The 16,535-nt window shown below is 43.3% G+C and overlaps 1 protein-coding gene across 2 annotated transcripts in view; it reads right to left on the bottom strand.

Moving 5' to 3' along the window:
• The window catches only part of lhx5 (LIM homeobox 5), a 90,683-nt gene that overhangs the window by 54,023 nt on the left and 20,125 nt on the right, over nt 1-16,535 (bottom strand). For both annotated transcript variants that reach the window (XM_042509091.2, XM_088070898.1), the window contains exon 2: nt 4,246-4,356. The gene's annotated coding sequence lies outside the window, so the exon portion shown is untranslated. The remainder of the gene's footprint in view (nt 1-4,245; nt 4,357-16,535) is intronic.

The following is a 16,535-nucleotide window of genomic DNA, read 5'->3' on the forward strand; positions in this document are numbered from 1 at the left end:
GTCCGCAGTTTGCTTCCCTTGTGGATGTGTTTTTTTTCTACATGTTACCACGTGCCTCTTTTGCCTAAAAGTGAGACCGTACGGACCGTGCTGCTTTATCCCACCACACCTGCGTTTGCTGACATAATCACAGCAGCATCCTGGAGCGTAAACAGCTGACGCAAAAGGATACCTAAAAAGTCAAAGGCTGACGCTCACTGAGCGGCACTTTTTGACCGAGTGAGAACGTGTTGCCTGATGACAAAGTCAGCTCATATACAACATCACATTAAAACGTTGATATAAAATGTACAAAACTTGAAAATGTAACATATCTGTGGTTTGCAGAAAAGTACAATGCTGATATTTTACTCTGGAAACTCTAAACTGTGCTGCTCTGAAATACATCGAGAGGCTGCAGTGTGAAACAAAGCCTAAACTCGTAAATGCCTGAAATTGGAGTTTTATTTTATGACCATAACCCCTTTTTTCCTCATTTTAAAGTACAGACAAAGACAGGGCTGCACCACGACACCTCCAGATTTCTGCAGGTAACTTTTCCTCTGTTCTCTTTCAACCTAAAATAAATTTGCAAGTTAAACGCTCTGTGAACTCGTAAGTGTCACGTAGAAGAGATGTAACACTTTGTGTAGTATTGTTTGACCTTAGACTTTCCACAGGCTGACATTTTGTACAGCCAAACACCTTTCCAGTATAAAGACAGAAAAAAAAAAAAAACAAGAGCAGGAGAACAGTACTTGATTTAAGAGTCTCCGAACCAAAAAAAGAACGACACGACTCTCCTAATCCAAGAGGGTCGACTCCGAAGTACTTATGAGGAATTAAATAAAAAAAATAAACAGCCGTCGTAGGAAAAGGTTAATTAGCTTTGCAACAAAGAATACCACTACTTAGAGCTACTATCTTTCCAAATAAACAATTACTCGATCAATTCTGTTTGATTAAAGGCGAGAGTTTCATAGTTCTGAGCACAGCAGCTCATTACTACCGTGGATTATATATAGATGCTTTCAGCTCGTCTTCAAACAGGGGTCCTCGTAAAGGACATGTGTCCTTCTCATTATGATTGAGAGGATCAGAAGAACACTAGTGTGTTCAAGTGTTAAGAATTACCTTTATACCTGAGGAGAATTGGCCGCTGGAAATAAGATGGAAAATAACTTTGAAACAACTCTTTCAATAATCTGAAGAAGAATTAAAAGTTTGTTTTTTTCTCTGTTTCACTACAGTCTTGCACGGCTGTGAACTGTGTGCATCATTATAAATAGCCGCTATGAATATCCACGAATTCTTATATTTAAATGCATGAAACTCAATGTCAGCCACGTAATTACTTCAGCGAACCTGCTGCGAACGACTGAATGAACCATCAGCCTGCTGAGATCTTGTGAGCCGATGAGACAGAAATGCACCCAAGGGTCACTGTGGTCACATCATCACACACACACACACACACACACACACACACACACACACACACACACACACACGCGCTCTTTAAGGAACAACAACTTTCTGTGGCACTTTCCAGGCAGGAAACGCAGTGATGGTTTTTCAGTGCACTATCCCTGCAGAAAACCCAACAATGTCTCAGTAAAAAAATAACTGCTCTTCATGCCACAATCTAAGGAAACGAAGCAATATTTTAGTAAAAAACAACTATTTTTTGTGATACTATCATGTCTTGAAACGCAGCAATGTCCCAGTAAAAAAAAAACAATTTTTGTGAAACTATCCCAGGAAAGAATGCAATGATTTCTTCGTAAAAAGAAACCACTTCTGTTCCACTATCCTGACAGGAAAAGCAGCAGTTCCTTGGTTAAAAAAAAACAACAAAAAAAATGCTTTTTGCTTTTGTTTTCTTCGTAAGGAACACAAGTTTTTTGCGGCACAATGTCAACAGGAAACCAAATATTTCTGTAAAAAAATAACTGTAAAATAACTTTATCTGATATTATCCTGTCAGGAAACGCAGTGATGTCTCTGTAGAAAATAACACATTTTTGTGAAACTTTGCCAGCAGGAAACGCAGCGATTTCTACGTAAAAAAAAAAAAAATTTTCGTGGCACCATCCCCACAGGAGAAGCAGCAATGTCTCCGTTTCCTCTTGCAGCAAACGCAGGGATGTCGTTGTTAAAAAAAAAACAAACACTATTCGTGGCACTCTCCTGGCAGGAAACACAACGATTTCTTGGTACAAAACAACTGCTTTTGGATTCAGCAGGAAACACAAAGACGTCTCGGTTAAAAACCATCTCTCTGTGGCACTATTTTTGGTGCATTTTACATTCACAATTTCAATTTGCACAATTTGAGGGTTAATGGAAACCTGCCTACTCTGTATTGTGTGCATCATCACATATCGCTGTTATGAATTTCAATGTTTTCTAATATTTAAATGAATTATCAAACTCTATATGAGAAAATTGCTTCAGTGAACCTGCTGCGAGCGACTGAATGGACCATCAGCCTGCTGTGATCTTGTGCGCTGATGAAGGGCACCACAGAAAAGCACCCACGGGTCACTGTGGTCACATCACCCCATCTCTCTCTCTCTCACACACACACACACACACACACACACACACACACACACACACACACACACACACACACACACACACTGTCCTGTTCATAGTGTGGGAAAGCCCACGTTAAATCCAGACCACCAGTCTGAGCACAATGAAAAAGAAAAAGGTGGTTATCTCACTGCCTGAGTCACTGATCAGGGTTTTGTCTTGTCACCTTTTTTCACTCCACCAGCAGCAGACAGCTCAATCCACTCCATCAGATCAGAGCTCGTCTCTCCACATCTCCCCTTTTTCTTTTGCCGTCTCTCAATAAAAGGTCAATCCCACATCAATACGCAAGGCTCCTTTCACCGTGTCCATTCCCAGAGGTGGCCTCATTACCCCGGGGTGTTTTGTTTGTTTGTTCCTCCGTTAAAGAAGCTGAATTGAGCAGCCGGCAGGGACAGGAGGGGATGGTGAAGACGTGGTTTTGAGAGGGGGACAGGGAGCAGAGGACACAGGGATCCCTGCGGCTCTGAAGGGGACAGATCCTCGATCACGGGGCGGTAGGTCGTAGGGGTCAGTGCTGATGATGACTGCATCACTGATGATGACTGGAGGGATTTAAATGATGGCGGCGATGATGATATGTGTTGTGCATTATGACACGTTCATTAACATTTTGACACAAATGACTCAACTGAGGGTTAACTGGTGCGTCACATCAAGCGCTCCCTTTTCCACAAGTATGACCAATCACATGATTTTACTGTGTTTACCTCCCTCTGCAGGAGAGGACATTTTCTCTCCACAGGCTGCCTGCAAATATAACGCAGCTGTTCTATGTAGAGATGCATCACTTCTGTTTGCATGCTGCGACCATGTGACTATTATTACCATATATTCAGTTTTAAAGGAACAGTGCGACATTTAGGGGAAATATACTAAGATAGATTGCACTCTAATAGCTGTTCGTTCAATGTGACTCATGAAATGTGAGCCGTGATACTCAACACAAGGCGCGCGGGCCAAATCTGGCCCCGGATAGGATTCGGAGTGGTCCCCCAAACCATTTTCTAACTCACAATAAAAATAAAGTGATTCACACTGGGAGTTGTTTTTGTACTTTTAGTGTACATCAGGTACCAAAGTGCATAAAACGGCAACAAAATAGAGCTTGTTTGAGAAAAGTGCTGGTGGAGGATCCCCCAAACCCCCGACAGAGGTCCTAACTAAGATCCTAACGTCTGAAAATACTAGAACGGTCCGAAAATGTCTGAAATGCTAAGAATGTCCTGAAATCATAGAAACATCCTAAAATCTGAGAAACATTCCAAAATCTGCAAAACGTCATAAAATCCTAGAAATGTCCTCAAATCCAATGAATGTCCCAAAATGCAAGAAACGTCCTAAAATCCCAGAAATGTCCTAAAATCCTTGCATTATTCTAAAATCCTAGAAACACCCTCAAATCTGAGAAACATCCCAAATTCGAGAAACGTCCAAAATCCTAGAAACATGCTGTGACTGGCCCTGTCGTTTTGCAAAAGTGGCCTCCAAGCAAACAGTATGAGTATCCTTTAGCTTAGCTTAGCATAAAGACTGGGAACAGGGGGGAAAGGGTAATCTGGCTCTAATAAAATATTGTTGTGTTGTGCAAAAACAAAAAAATTGGGGTTTCACTTCATTATGTGGTGGGTGTCACAGCGTGGCAGCGACAGTATCGGGTCTGACCTGTGTAGCAGCAGAGTTTGCTGATCCTGCGGGGCGTCTGGGTTTGTGCTGGCTGGATTCGGGCTGCTGCTGCTCCAGATCTGCTGCCCACTCTCCTCCAACCGAGATGATCTGTAGCAACGCCAAGATTATGCTGTCAAATATATATTTGTATAACAATAAAAAAAGCCCCTCTGTTTCCATTCCTTTAAGGGTCTTTGTAACTGATATTAATCATAAATCTGTAATACTGTGACACTGAGATACTTTCTGAGATCTGAAAATCTCACACCATTGCAACCCTATGGAGTACTCTTACAGTGTTGCATCGCTGCTTTTATTTTGGTAAAAGATGTGACAACTTCCTATATTGCTGGAGGGAAAAATTTTCACCTTTCTGTTGTGAAATGTTTTGAACTCTGCATCATGTGGTGTAAAGAATTCTCTCTGTCCAAACAAATAATGCATTCTCCTATTTACAGCGCCGAATTCTTCACATTTTGAATAAAAACTGACACATTCACACACATGCACACACACATGCGCACACACTTTGCACCTTGTGAAGGACACGCGGGCCGATTAATTACCAGGAGCACGTCGTTTTAAATCTGGTGGAAGGACAGCCTGTTGTTCCTGCAGAATGGGTTGTAATTAAAGGAAGCTGAGCTGCGGCGGCGGAAAAGGCCACACATCAGCCCCTCGTGGGCCTGGACGCCACTGATGGGAATTTATAGCCCCCCCAAACCCCTTTTTTTCAAGCGTACGTGCTCCCTGTGCAGCTCGGCGGCGCCACACGTTAACTTCCACATCACCTGCAGCAACTATAGATGCAAAGAATTCAAGGGTTCAAGGAGCGCTCTTTATGAGAGACTGAAAATGCTCTTATGTATAGAAAATGTCAGCTGCACACGTCGTGCCGACATTATATTTTCTCGCTGAGGAGAGGTTACTGAGAGATACAGTCAATGGGATGTCGTCAACAGAGAACAGAAAGGCACAAATCACAAGAAGTACAATTCAGCATAGACAAATTTGAGCATGCTCTCTTCCCAAACAAAAAGGGAATTGATTTTATATGACTCCTCTTCAGCGGAGGGATTTATTTGAACAAGCCAAAAGTGTCTACTTCACTAGGCAATGAAAATTGGATACCCCCCCTTACCCATATTAAACTCCCCTTCTCTCTCTTTCCCGCACACATTTCTGTTTCATCTCTGTCTCATTTTCCACTTTTCTTTCATGTTCTTCGTCATCACGTTCAAACGCGCCACGCTCTCTCTTCCACCTCATATCTCACGGCCTGTGTATACGCCTGCCTGTTTTCACCTCTCTGTGCATTTTTACACCTCTATCCCTCCTTTTTTTTTTTTTTTTGCCCGTTCGGTTCTTCCCCAGTCGCTCCATAAAACACTCCTTCTCCCCGCTGCTTTCTGACGTCTCTCCTTCCACCTCCATCCATCTCCTCCTCACTTCTCTCTCCCTCCCTTTCCCTCTCAATCCCCTCCCGACAGCCTCCCCCCAACCGCCGCCGCCGCCACCACCACCTCACTCGCTCTCACAGCCGTTCACTCCATTTTTCTGCACATGAGATTTGCCTAACAATAAGTGGCTCTGCCCAAGGTCAGATAAGAGAAGCACAGCCCAGGAAGCCACAGCCACTGTTTCTTTCATCCCTTTTTTTCTCCTCTCTCTCCTCACAGCTTTCGAATTATCTCTGCAGCACATAATAATAATTACTGAGGACGGCAACATAGAGATAAGAATGCAGGAGCTGAAATGGCGAGAGAGAGAGAGACAGAGAGAGAAAGACGGAGAGAGAGAAGGGGGACAGGTTAGAAAAACTATAGAAGCAAGAGGCGGCGTAGTAAAGGTATATTAGAGAGAAACTGTGAGGCACAAGAGAATAAGGCGTGAGCAAGGTAGAATGGTACAATGTAGAGAGAAAGAAAAGAGGAGAAATAAAGGAGGAAACAAGGAAAGAGCACTGGAGAAAATGAAAATTATTAAAAGGATAAAGCTGGTATTATTTTATTTTTTTCCTTATTGTCAAAAAAAGTCCATGAAAAGACCAAAATTATCTAGTCTATCTATCATTACTGTCTCTGTGGCACCCCAAAGACACTGGTTTCGGCCAAAGATGTGAAAATAATAGTGATTTTTAAAAATTCTTTAAAAACACAATCTAAAGTGTTTTAAAAAGCTTCAGTCATTTCTTTAAAAACAGCTGGTTTTAAGCAAACACGAGTCAAACAGAAGAAAACATTAAAAACAAACCTTTTCTCAGGGACTATTTTCAGCAGCAGTTTAATACACATTTGGTGCTCTAGTGAGTATTTACCATGTTTTACCAAATCATGGGTTTTTGGGGTGTAAGCTTTTTTAGGGGTGGGTTGAGAGGATCTTCACATTGTCTACAAAACAGGCAAATTAATTATGGATTGCGCAGACTGATAAGGACTAAAAAAAGTTGTTAATTCAGTTGATATTGTATGATATTGCACTGCCAAGTGATGAGTATCTTTATTTAAGTTAAGAAGTGGTGAATCACCCTCATGCATGAATTATACATCAATAAAAGCTGAATTTAACATACAGAAAAATAAAAATGCACATTTTTTCTGCAGAGTTTTGTGTGTGTGTGGTTTTTGTGTATTAAATCTTGTGTGCATGCATGTTTTTCATCATTCTTTGTGCTATCTCTAAATTCGTATAATTTACTGGGTCAGTGAACGCAATGCAGGCAGAGCTCTACATATGATTTTTTTTTTTTTAAATTCCCATCAGCAGGAGTTTGAGTTTTAGTTGCAGTGTGGATAACTGATCTGTCGATCTGCTCACAGCTGATCAGATCACGCTGACGGATGAGAGAAGCAGTTTCAAGGGAGTGAAAGCAAACTTTTAGGATTTTTAGAATGGTTAAGTACTCTGTCTGCACTCGAGAGTGGGATGCTATATATTACCAAACGATATGAGTATATTCAGCCCGTTCTCATTCTGAAGTTATTAAATACTGCTGCTTTTGCAGTGTTTGCAGCGTACAATCCCGATGCCAAAAGCTACCTTTCGCGTCTGCATGATACGCCGCTGGATGTCATCGGCTGAGAGTGCAGCCGGACACAACCGTTTGTGGTGTTTTTGTACGTCTCCGGACAGCTAGACAGCACCTGCCACGGCAGCATGATACGTGGATGGTTGGCGTCAGAATGCAGCCTAACAGAACCTGTTGCGTCTGCATAATACGCCACTGGATGGTGTCAGCTGAGAACGCGGCCAGACACAACCATTCATAGTGTTTTTAGATGAGACCGAATAACCAGACAGCATCTGCCAAGGCAGCATGATATGCAGACAGTCGGCGTCAGTTGAGAACGCAGCCAGATGAAACCCGTGATAACCTGATAATACGTCGCTGGATGGCATCAGGATGAAATACTGCCAGTAACAATGTAATATGAGGAGCACGTAGGTCCCGAAGGTACAGGATGAGCAGGAGGGGCCAACAAACCTCTGACTTTCACCCAGGAGGTTGGAGTTTGCGGCCTAAACATAACCATCCGTGCCAGCGTGCGCGTTTGTTGACGTCCCAGCGTTGGTTGCCATGTGCTTTTTTTTCCTCGTGCAGCTTAATACCACCATGTGCTTGTGTTGACATCATGGTAGTAACATCCCAGAGCATCAACAGCAGACACCGAAGGACACCTAGCGCGTAATATGTAGACACAGAAGTCCACTGCAAAGCAACATGTAACGTCTTGGGATACGAACATGTTGGTATTTTCCTTTAGTCTTCGTAATGAACAGTCCAGTTCGCACATCTCTCCCTCTCTAAAATGACCTGTGATTGATCAAAGTCTCCCATCATGGCCTAAATTTATTAAAGCCATTTTTTTCCCAAAAGTCTCTCAGCCCACACGAATAACAATATGCTCAAAGTGAATTTTTGCCCAATGACACCAAAATTATACTGCCTACTGCAGATTTAACTGTGTACACAAATAGGCTAGTTTTTTTCTGGTGCTGTCTAGCAACGGTAGCAATGTTTAATCCACTAGTTGACTAATCCCTAATTTAAACGTAGCCAAACCATAGTGGTGTCAGACCACAGTTATATTTCTGCGGCTTTGATTTATAACAGTTGTGAAAAACAAATGATGTCGTCCTGCTGACAATCATAAATGTTTTTCTGGAGAACAGTTACAAACGTGTTTTGTTGTTTGATTTAAAAAAAACTTGTTTAAAAGTAAAAAAGCAGAAATTATGACAGTAAATTAGGTATTAGGAAGTAATCTTTGTCTTAGAGCCTCTAACACCCCAGCAGAAGAATCACAAGAACAAAAATGTCATTAATTTTTGCCAAACTTGAGCCCGGTGTCGTCCAACCCCAGCGAGAGGAAAAAGCTAGTGGACACCACACAGAGGAAATTGCTTTCTTTCCTTTTATTGCTGGCATGTGGTTCAGTAGCATTTCTGCACCTGTGACAATACACCGCTCACTGTCACATCAGACCTGCTCTCGGCGGGGGTCAAATTGCCATTTTGCTACAAGATGAAGTGTCCCCTGAATTGATTATATTTCCACAATCACTCTGGGAAAGAGAAAAAAAGAGGACAATTTCTCTTTATGAGTTGTTACACCTGCGCGCTCTCCCGTCTGCTGAGCCGAAGCTGCAACCAGGTTCGACCTGCAGAGCCCCGATCAGAACGCGAATATGAAGATTTTCAGGAGTTTTGGTTTTCTTAGCATACAACAGATTTGGGTTGTCCGGTCTGGTGTGCAGGCTTAAACCGTTTAATTTATGCAAACTGCTAAACTGGCATTTGTCACCGTGTCACAGTTTGGCAATTTTAAAAGTAGAATGAGTCACAGCGCTAAATCCAACTTAAAGTGCATAAGTGATCAGCAATATGATTAATAAAGTATAATTAGGGATGTCCCAATCACATTTCTTTGCCCCAGATTCCAAATCAAGTCATTTGATATTGAGTATTTGTCAACAGTTTAAAGTTTAAGCGTTCGCTTTATTTAGAATATTTTCACTGCTTTACCTTGCCATAAAACAGCCATTAGGCACCTGGATTTGAAGCTGTTATATCAAAAACCAGTCAAGTCACCATCATTTCACGTCACTGAACAGCGAAGCTGCTGCTCTACCGCTGCCTCCATCAGCTGTTATGGAAGGCAAAGAGGAGCAAATATTTAAATATAATGAACGCTTAAAGTGATATTGATTTTTTAGGTGGCTAAAGTATGTTTTGCTGCAGCCCCGTCCACAGCAGGACATCGCTTCTGTGCCGGTGTCGTGGGACTATACTTTATTTATCAGAGGTGGAAGAGGGTGGCTGGAGTGTGACTTTTTTATGTAAAATTAAGCCAAAATCAAAAATTCCTCTTCCGTGCTTTTTAAGGAGCATGTGCAGAACGCAAAGTCCAGTTAAAGTCCAGTTAAAGGTGTTCTTATGACGGAGTAGCTCAACTTCTAATCTCATTATCTGGTTTTGTTAGTCCGATTTCATTTGGAAAACGTTTACATGCAAATCCACTATTAGAGGGACTAACACAATAATTGACTTTTTCTAACGTCTTGTAAACGTACTGAGTGTGGACGGAGAGCTCTGCTGTCTCCCGATGCCGCTTGACTTTCTATTGGTGTCATTATGCTCCACTGAGGAGCGGCTGCTGAATCATGTGGGTCACCGAAAATTCGGCTAACCGGTTCGGTGTAATATCAGACCAGTTTGAAAATTTCCACAGCGGCCCAACCCGAACATACAGGACAGATTTTGAACAAAAGACTCAGACACACTGGTCGTGTTTCTGTGCTGCACACTGGCCGTCCTGCCCCGCCTAACCCCTGACCTCCATATCTGAGGGAGCAGGGTAAGCCTCCTAGTCCCTGAGCTCCCAAACACACACACACACACACTCACCGCCACCTCCACCCACCCATGTCTCACCCCTCAGCACTCCACCCCCAACCCCCAGAGGACCTGCTATCAGCTGGGCTGAGCCCTTCTGCACCAGCCTGATATCCACACTGGATTGGAGGGAGGGGCAGCGGTGGAAGTACAGAGAGCTGTGATTTACAGTGAGACCAAGAATCAGCCTCTCTCTGTATTTCTGTTTGTTGTTCCCGTCTGTTTGTCTCTGTCTTTGTGTGCAGCGCCCCTGTGTGTGTGAGTGTATGTGTGTGTGTGTCCTTCTTCTCTCTCTGCATGTAGCGATGATTATCACTAATGTATTATTACTTCAAACGATGGCAGATTAGCCCCCACCTCCCCGTTCAAACCCCCCGTTTCATCCCATCTCTCCATCCAGCCGTCGCCCCGGCGTCACCCCTCAGAGTGTCGGGGTGTAGTAATGCCATTCTGGCCACGTCTTATCTCCCAACTCAGGCCCTGTCACCCGGGTGACCCATGAACTAACCATCAAGAGGGGAAGAGGAGGAGGAGGAGGTGCAGGGAGGCTGAATGGGTGACTGGAGAGCGGACGAGGGAGGAAGGAGGGGAAGCTAAAAAGTAGAGGAGGAGAGGGGTTCGAGGAGTGAAAGGCAGAGTGGGTGGTTTGGAGGGAGGAGGACTTCTCTGAGAGAGCTGTCCGCTCTGAGATCAGTTCAAATCCACCTGAGTGACCTGAATGTAGCCCAAGAACCAAAGTCAAACTGGAATTTTAATTCTCCTCACTATTTGTATAAAGAAATATAAATTATACTGCAGTTATTGTGCGATAATTCCCATTTTTGTCAAAGACAGGTGTCAGTCTGAGGATTAAAAATTCATAATAAAGAGAGTCAGAACTGACCTTGTGTGCAGCTGAAGGAGTTTTATAATGTTGGTTTTTAAGAAAAGTGCTTTTTAGGCAGCAGAGGATTTTTAACTGCAATATCACAAGCGGCCACTGGGATACACCGGCTGAGTGGTGACACTTAGCGGGTTTCCATTAACCCTCAAATTGCACAAACTGAAACTGGGAATATTAAATTCGCCTAATGAAAACACGTCAATTTCTAAAAAAACCCCTCCCATTTATCGCAAAAAAAGGTTTTTCCGCTTGATTGAGGTGGTATTTCAGCTGATTCAAAAAAGCCATAATTTGTAAAACTGCAATAAAAACACTTTTTAGTCTTTTCTAGGTCACATGATGCTGTGGCTATGTGCTTGTCAGCAGGAACTGGCTCCCTCATGATGCAGCAGGAGCTACAAGAGCTGAAGTTTATCTATCAGCTATCAGCTCCCAGAAATCCTGCATATGTGGCCCCTCCCATGTAAAACGGGGCTTGTCTTTTCATTATCTCTTGCATAACACACCTACGTCACCTTCCATTGGACATAAACATGGCTAGTGCGGTGGCTGCAATAAAGATAAACCTGCTAATGTTTTGAACATCCACAGTGGAAACGCAGTAATCTCGCAATTGTATTTTATCAACAAAAAATCACTTAAGTTTTGCACAAATCAGTCATGGAAACCCTGCTCAACACTTGCTCAACACGCTGCACATTATTTTTGTCTGTCTCCGCACTTTGTAATAAGACATTACTCCATCACTGCAGTTATTCTGTCCACAAGTGTCACACGCAGACGTGTCTCACCGTGTGCTCCTTGTTCATGTGCCAGCCACCGCGCATTAAGCAGTGTGTGCATTTACATATGTGTGTGTGATGACACATGCCCGTGAGTGTGTGCTCTCACACTCATGTTTGACAGTTGGGAGTGTCGCCGTGACATCGTGGCCTCTGTGGAAGGGCGTGAGCCGCAATATGTGTGTGTGTGTGTGTGTGTGTGTGTGTGTGTGTGTGTGTGTGTGTGTGTGTGTGTGTGTGTGTGTGTGTGTGTGTTCTGCAACAGGCCGGTGGGAAGAGAGACAGATTGCGTTTTAACAGCCATCGCTGTCATCTCCAACAGCTGTCCTCTTCCCATTCTCTATTCAGAGGGCCTGTGTTTGCATTGTCTCCCTCATGACCTCCCTTCAAAGACCTTCCGAAGAGGGAGGGAGCAGGAGCGAGAGAGAGAGACGGGGGAGGAGGAGGAGGGCGAGGGAGTGAATAAAAAAAAGGAAAAAGTGAGAGAGCATTGGACGGTGGAGAGAGAAAAAAAATAACGAAAAATGCAAATGGAGGCGAAAAAAGGCGATGTAAGGAAGAGGAGTGAATGGAGAGCGGCTGATGCCATGACAGAGGGAACATTAGATGCCCCAGAACTGTCTCCCATCTTTTCTGCCATCCCTCTCAATTTCTTCCTCCCCTCCCCTCTGCTCCAAATGTACTGTAGCTCTCTCCTCTCCCTCCCTTCTTATTACAACTCCACAGCCGCCACCTCCCACCACCCCTTCCTCCCATCTTGTATCTCTCCTCCCGCTCTGCTTCTCCCTCTACCTCTCCATCACCCTCCCTCCTCCTCCTCCACCTCCACCGCCGCCGCCGCTGCTGCTGCCCCGTCTCTCTCCCATGTTGTCTCTTATCAGGTAGAGGAGAGATAAGGCCGCTATCTCGCCGTGCCAGGGCTTTGACATGACGCTTTAATGCATAATAAGTTCACTCATCTTTTAATCAATGCGGCCAAATGATGAATTTCTGAAGGGTTAACAGTCAGTCATTGGCAGGTTTTGAGCTAAAAACACACAGATAAGGTCTGCCTCCGAATCAGTGGATTTTTGCGCAGACAAATATGCAAAGCGGATGTACGTACAGTCGCTGTCAGATTCTCAGGAGCATTGTCTCTGTCTCAGCGTTTTCTGAACACATCCGCAGACATTTTTCTATTAGCCGCTTCGCCTTAAATCTCTCATGAAGTAGTTGTTGGGATATTGTTGACAGATCTGAACGTGTTCGCCGGTTTAATCTCTGTTCGAGACAACATATTCATTCCCCAGGTCCGAGATTAAAATCATACATCTTTGACACATCTGCTCTGCTACAGCTTTATTAGAAATTTGTAGTAAATTTGTCAAAGTGCAAAAGATATTTGCATGACTTTGGAAACGTGTGTAAAATCATGCTGTTTTTTTAAATGGGAGTTTAGTCGATTTGTGCTTTTGAAGCACCTGAGAATAATCCATATCCGTCTGGATAATTGAGCTCTCCAGAGCTGCCTTATCAAATACAGATATCATCAAACGATCAGGGGAAGATTAGACTGAGGTCACTTTTAAAGTCAAACAGAAATTGAAATTAATTTTTGCAATAAAAAACAGCTGTACATACTAGAAATTGTCAGTGTTCACTTTGACCTGTGTACTGACGCTGCTCCTGTCCACAGCAGTGCATTGCTTAGATTATGTGTCGGTACTCCTGTCTGCTTCTCCAAACTTGTGGCGCACTGAGTGTCATAAATAATGCACTGACGAAGGGTAAGTACCTCATACACTCACAAAAAATCAGAAAATTAGCTTTAAAAAATCCTTTGTATTTTGAGTTGCTCTGGCTGCAAGCATATTTTTCCAACTTTTATGTTTATTTTTGCACTGGGACTAAAGTTTCTTATTTGATTGACATCAATACACTGTAGCTGTGCAGATACAGTATGCATGTTTTAGTGGCGTTGCACATATAAAAATAAAATTTAGAGCTAAATCTGTATAAGATTAATTGGATCAGTTACTTATTCCTCCTCCCCTGCAGAAACAGAAGCATTCAGCATTAGTGTCTGAATCCACTGTTTATAAAACATGCCAGTCAATCTGCATTAGACTGGAATTTACAAACACGTATTAGAAAAAATGCATGAAATGTTGTGAACTTTAAAGGTTTCAATAGATTTTTGTCTGTCCTCTGACTAATATGCAATGTAAAACTGTTTCATCTAAAACATATATTGCAAAAAAAAAACTCACCTCTATCATTATAGTCATATTCTTTTCCCACATAACAGGGTGCAAAGTACCAATGTGACCTTTGTTTGATAAAACAGAATCACAGACACAGAACACCTGGGACAGCCTGCAGCTATTATCATGTTTTCATCCAATTTCAGATTACAAGCTTATACATTTTCATAAAAAAGCAAAGCTGGATTGTTTTTCATGAGCATACAATGCATTTTAAAAGAGGACTTTTCAATGCATACACAAAATGCACGGGGCAAACTGTGCAGAAAAAGGTGAGAACGTCCCTTGTTTGTGCAGAGAAATGTTCTTAAAATGAGGGGAAAGCAAAAGGAACAAAAGAGGAGGTTTAAAGTCTATTAGTCAACCAGTAATCAGCACAAACAGCTGACTGATGGGATTCGGGGGGGTCGGACAAAGCAAAAAAAAAAAGGAAAGGGAGGCTCGCTCTATCTCTGACCTCCACATCCACCCTGATGGAGGAGAGGAGGAGGAGGAGGGGGACTGAGAGGAGAGGAAAAGCAAGAAATCTCAGGTAGCAACGGTCCTCTGTCGTCCTTGTTGATGTGTGTGTGTTTGAGCGTGTGTTTGAATGTGTGAGCGGTATCTCGGGCCCCATACTCCACTGACAGCAGGAGATAAACACAGGCCTGTGCTACTGACCACATGATTTATCAACATGAATTTCACCCCCATCCGCTATCTCTTTCTCTCCGCCGCTCTCTCTCTCAGTCTTCTCCCTCCTTCGCTTTCTCTCAGACGAAAACACACACACGCTGGTGGCACTCATTAACTGTCAAAACGCACTAATGAGAAATAAAGAGATTGTCTGAGTATACTGGATGGAGGTGAAAGAGCAGCATACCGGCAGACACAAAAGAAGGAAACGAAGACAAAGAAAGAAAGAAAGGGAGAGAAGGCAGACAAAGACAAAAAATGGACGAGGAAACTTATTTTGGCCAAAAAAAAAAAAAAAAAACAGATTAGATTATTAGATTATTAGAGCACTGAGCAGGAAAAGAGATGCTATATAAAATCTTGTGTTAAAGTCAAAACAACCAGTAATAAAAACGTACCATAAAGAAATGCTTTCTTTAAATCTGAAAGAAATAATCACAGCTAGAGAGCCTCAACACACACACACACACACACACACACACACACACACACACACACACACACACACACACACACACACCTCACAATTAGACGGTTCCCTCTGCTGGGTCTGTGCGAGGGGGCTCTGGTGTTGAAAAGGGTGTTAACACCTTGTCTTCCTGTGTCCTCGCTCCTTCCTTCCTTTCTTTATTTCTCTCCTGCGCCCCCCCTCTCCCTCTCCCTCCCCCCCTCCCTCCCACCGGCTCAGCCCCACACTCGGAGCCAGATTTGGGCAAAAAGGTGCCAGACACTCCGAGCCAGACTCGGGACTGACTCTGCTGGAGATGGAAGATGGAAAGAGGGAAAGAAATAATGATGTAAGGAGGGCTGGAGGTGTGTGTGTGTGTGTGTGTGTGTGTGTGTGTGTGTGTGTGTGTGTGTGTGTGTGTGTGTGTGTGTGTGTGTGTGTGTGTGCAGTGGTCCTCCATGTGTCTTGCTCCTGTAAGTGTTAGCTTGTTTACTCTCTGTTTGGACTGTGTTGATTGTCCCCCTGCAACCTTGCTTTGCTTGATGAGTTTGACTTCGCTGAGGTGCTAACTAGGACGCAGATGCTTCGGTATATAGATCGTCTTTCCCTCGCCGCGCTCTATTTTAGATCTCTTGATGGTGATGAACCAATAAGAGGGACCCTGAGCAATTTTGTCAAAACATTTAATGATTTGCACCTTCGAAACAAGCTCAACAGCCGTCCCTGCGCTGCCTTGCTTCTTAATTTTCATTCCGAGAATCCCGATCTGATATTGATTTCTGTTTGCGCCCAAATTTCAGCTTTGTAGATTTCCCATCAGCTTTTAATTTTCCCTGCAGGCCCATCAGCTCCACATGCACAATGCATCCATGTTACAGTGAGAGAACTAGAAAGGGTCACTCAACATGCAGATCCCCGCCTGGATATTCCTGTTATTCCCACCAAATGTATTTTTACTGAAAAACACAGCCAGGAATCTGTGATCCATGTCATTCAGATCTGAACTTTTGATAAATGGTAAATTGTAAAGTGCTTTTCTAGTTGTTCGACCACTTAAAGTGCTTTCACACAACGAGTCACATTCAAACTCATTCACACACTGCTGGCCGAGGCTACCGTACAAGGTGCCACCTGCTGCTTATTTTTTCAAACATTCATACGCGGGCACACATCGATGGAGCAGCCATCAGGAGCAATTTTCCGTTCATTATCTTGCACAAGGATACCTTGACGTGCCAAGCGAAAGAGCTGGGGATCGAACCCCCGACCTTTTGAGGACGACCTGCTCTATCTGCTGAACCATCGCCGCACCTTTAACAGCACTAACATTGTCTGTAGGCTGTAGGAGTAAAATAAAAACA

The sequence above is a fragment of the Plectropomus leopardus genome, chromosome 20, assembly GCF_026936395.1.
Source record: "Plectropomus leopardus strain MGB_pleo_1.0 chromosome 20, ASM2693639v1, whole genome shotgun sequence".
Taxonomy (NCBI): domain Eukaryota; kingdom Metazoa; phylum Chordata; class Actinopteri; order Perciformes; family Serranidae; genus Plectropomus; species Plectropomus leopardus.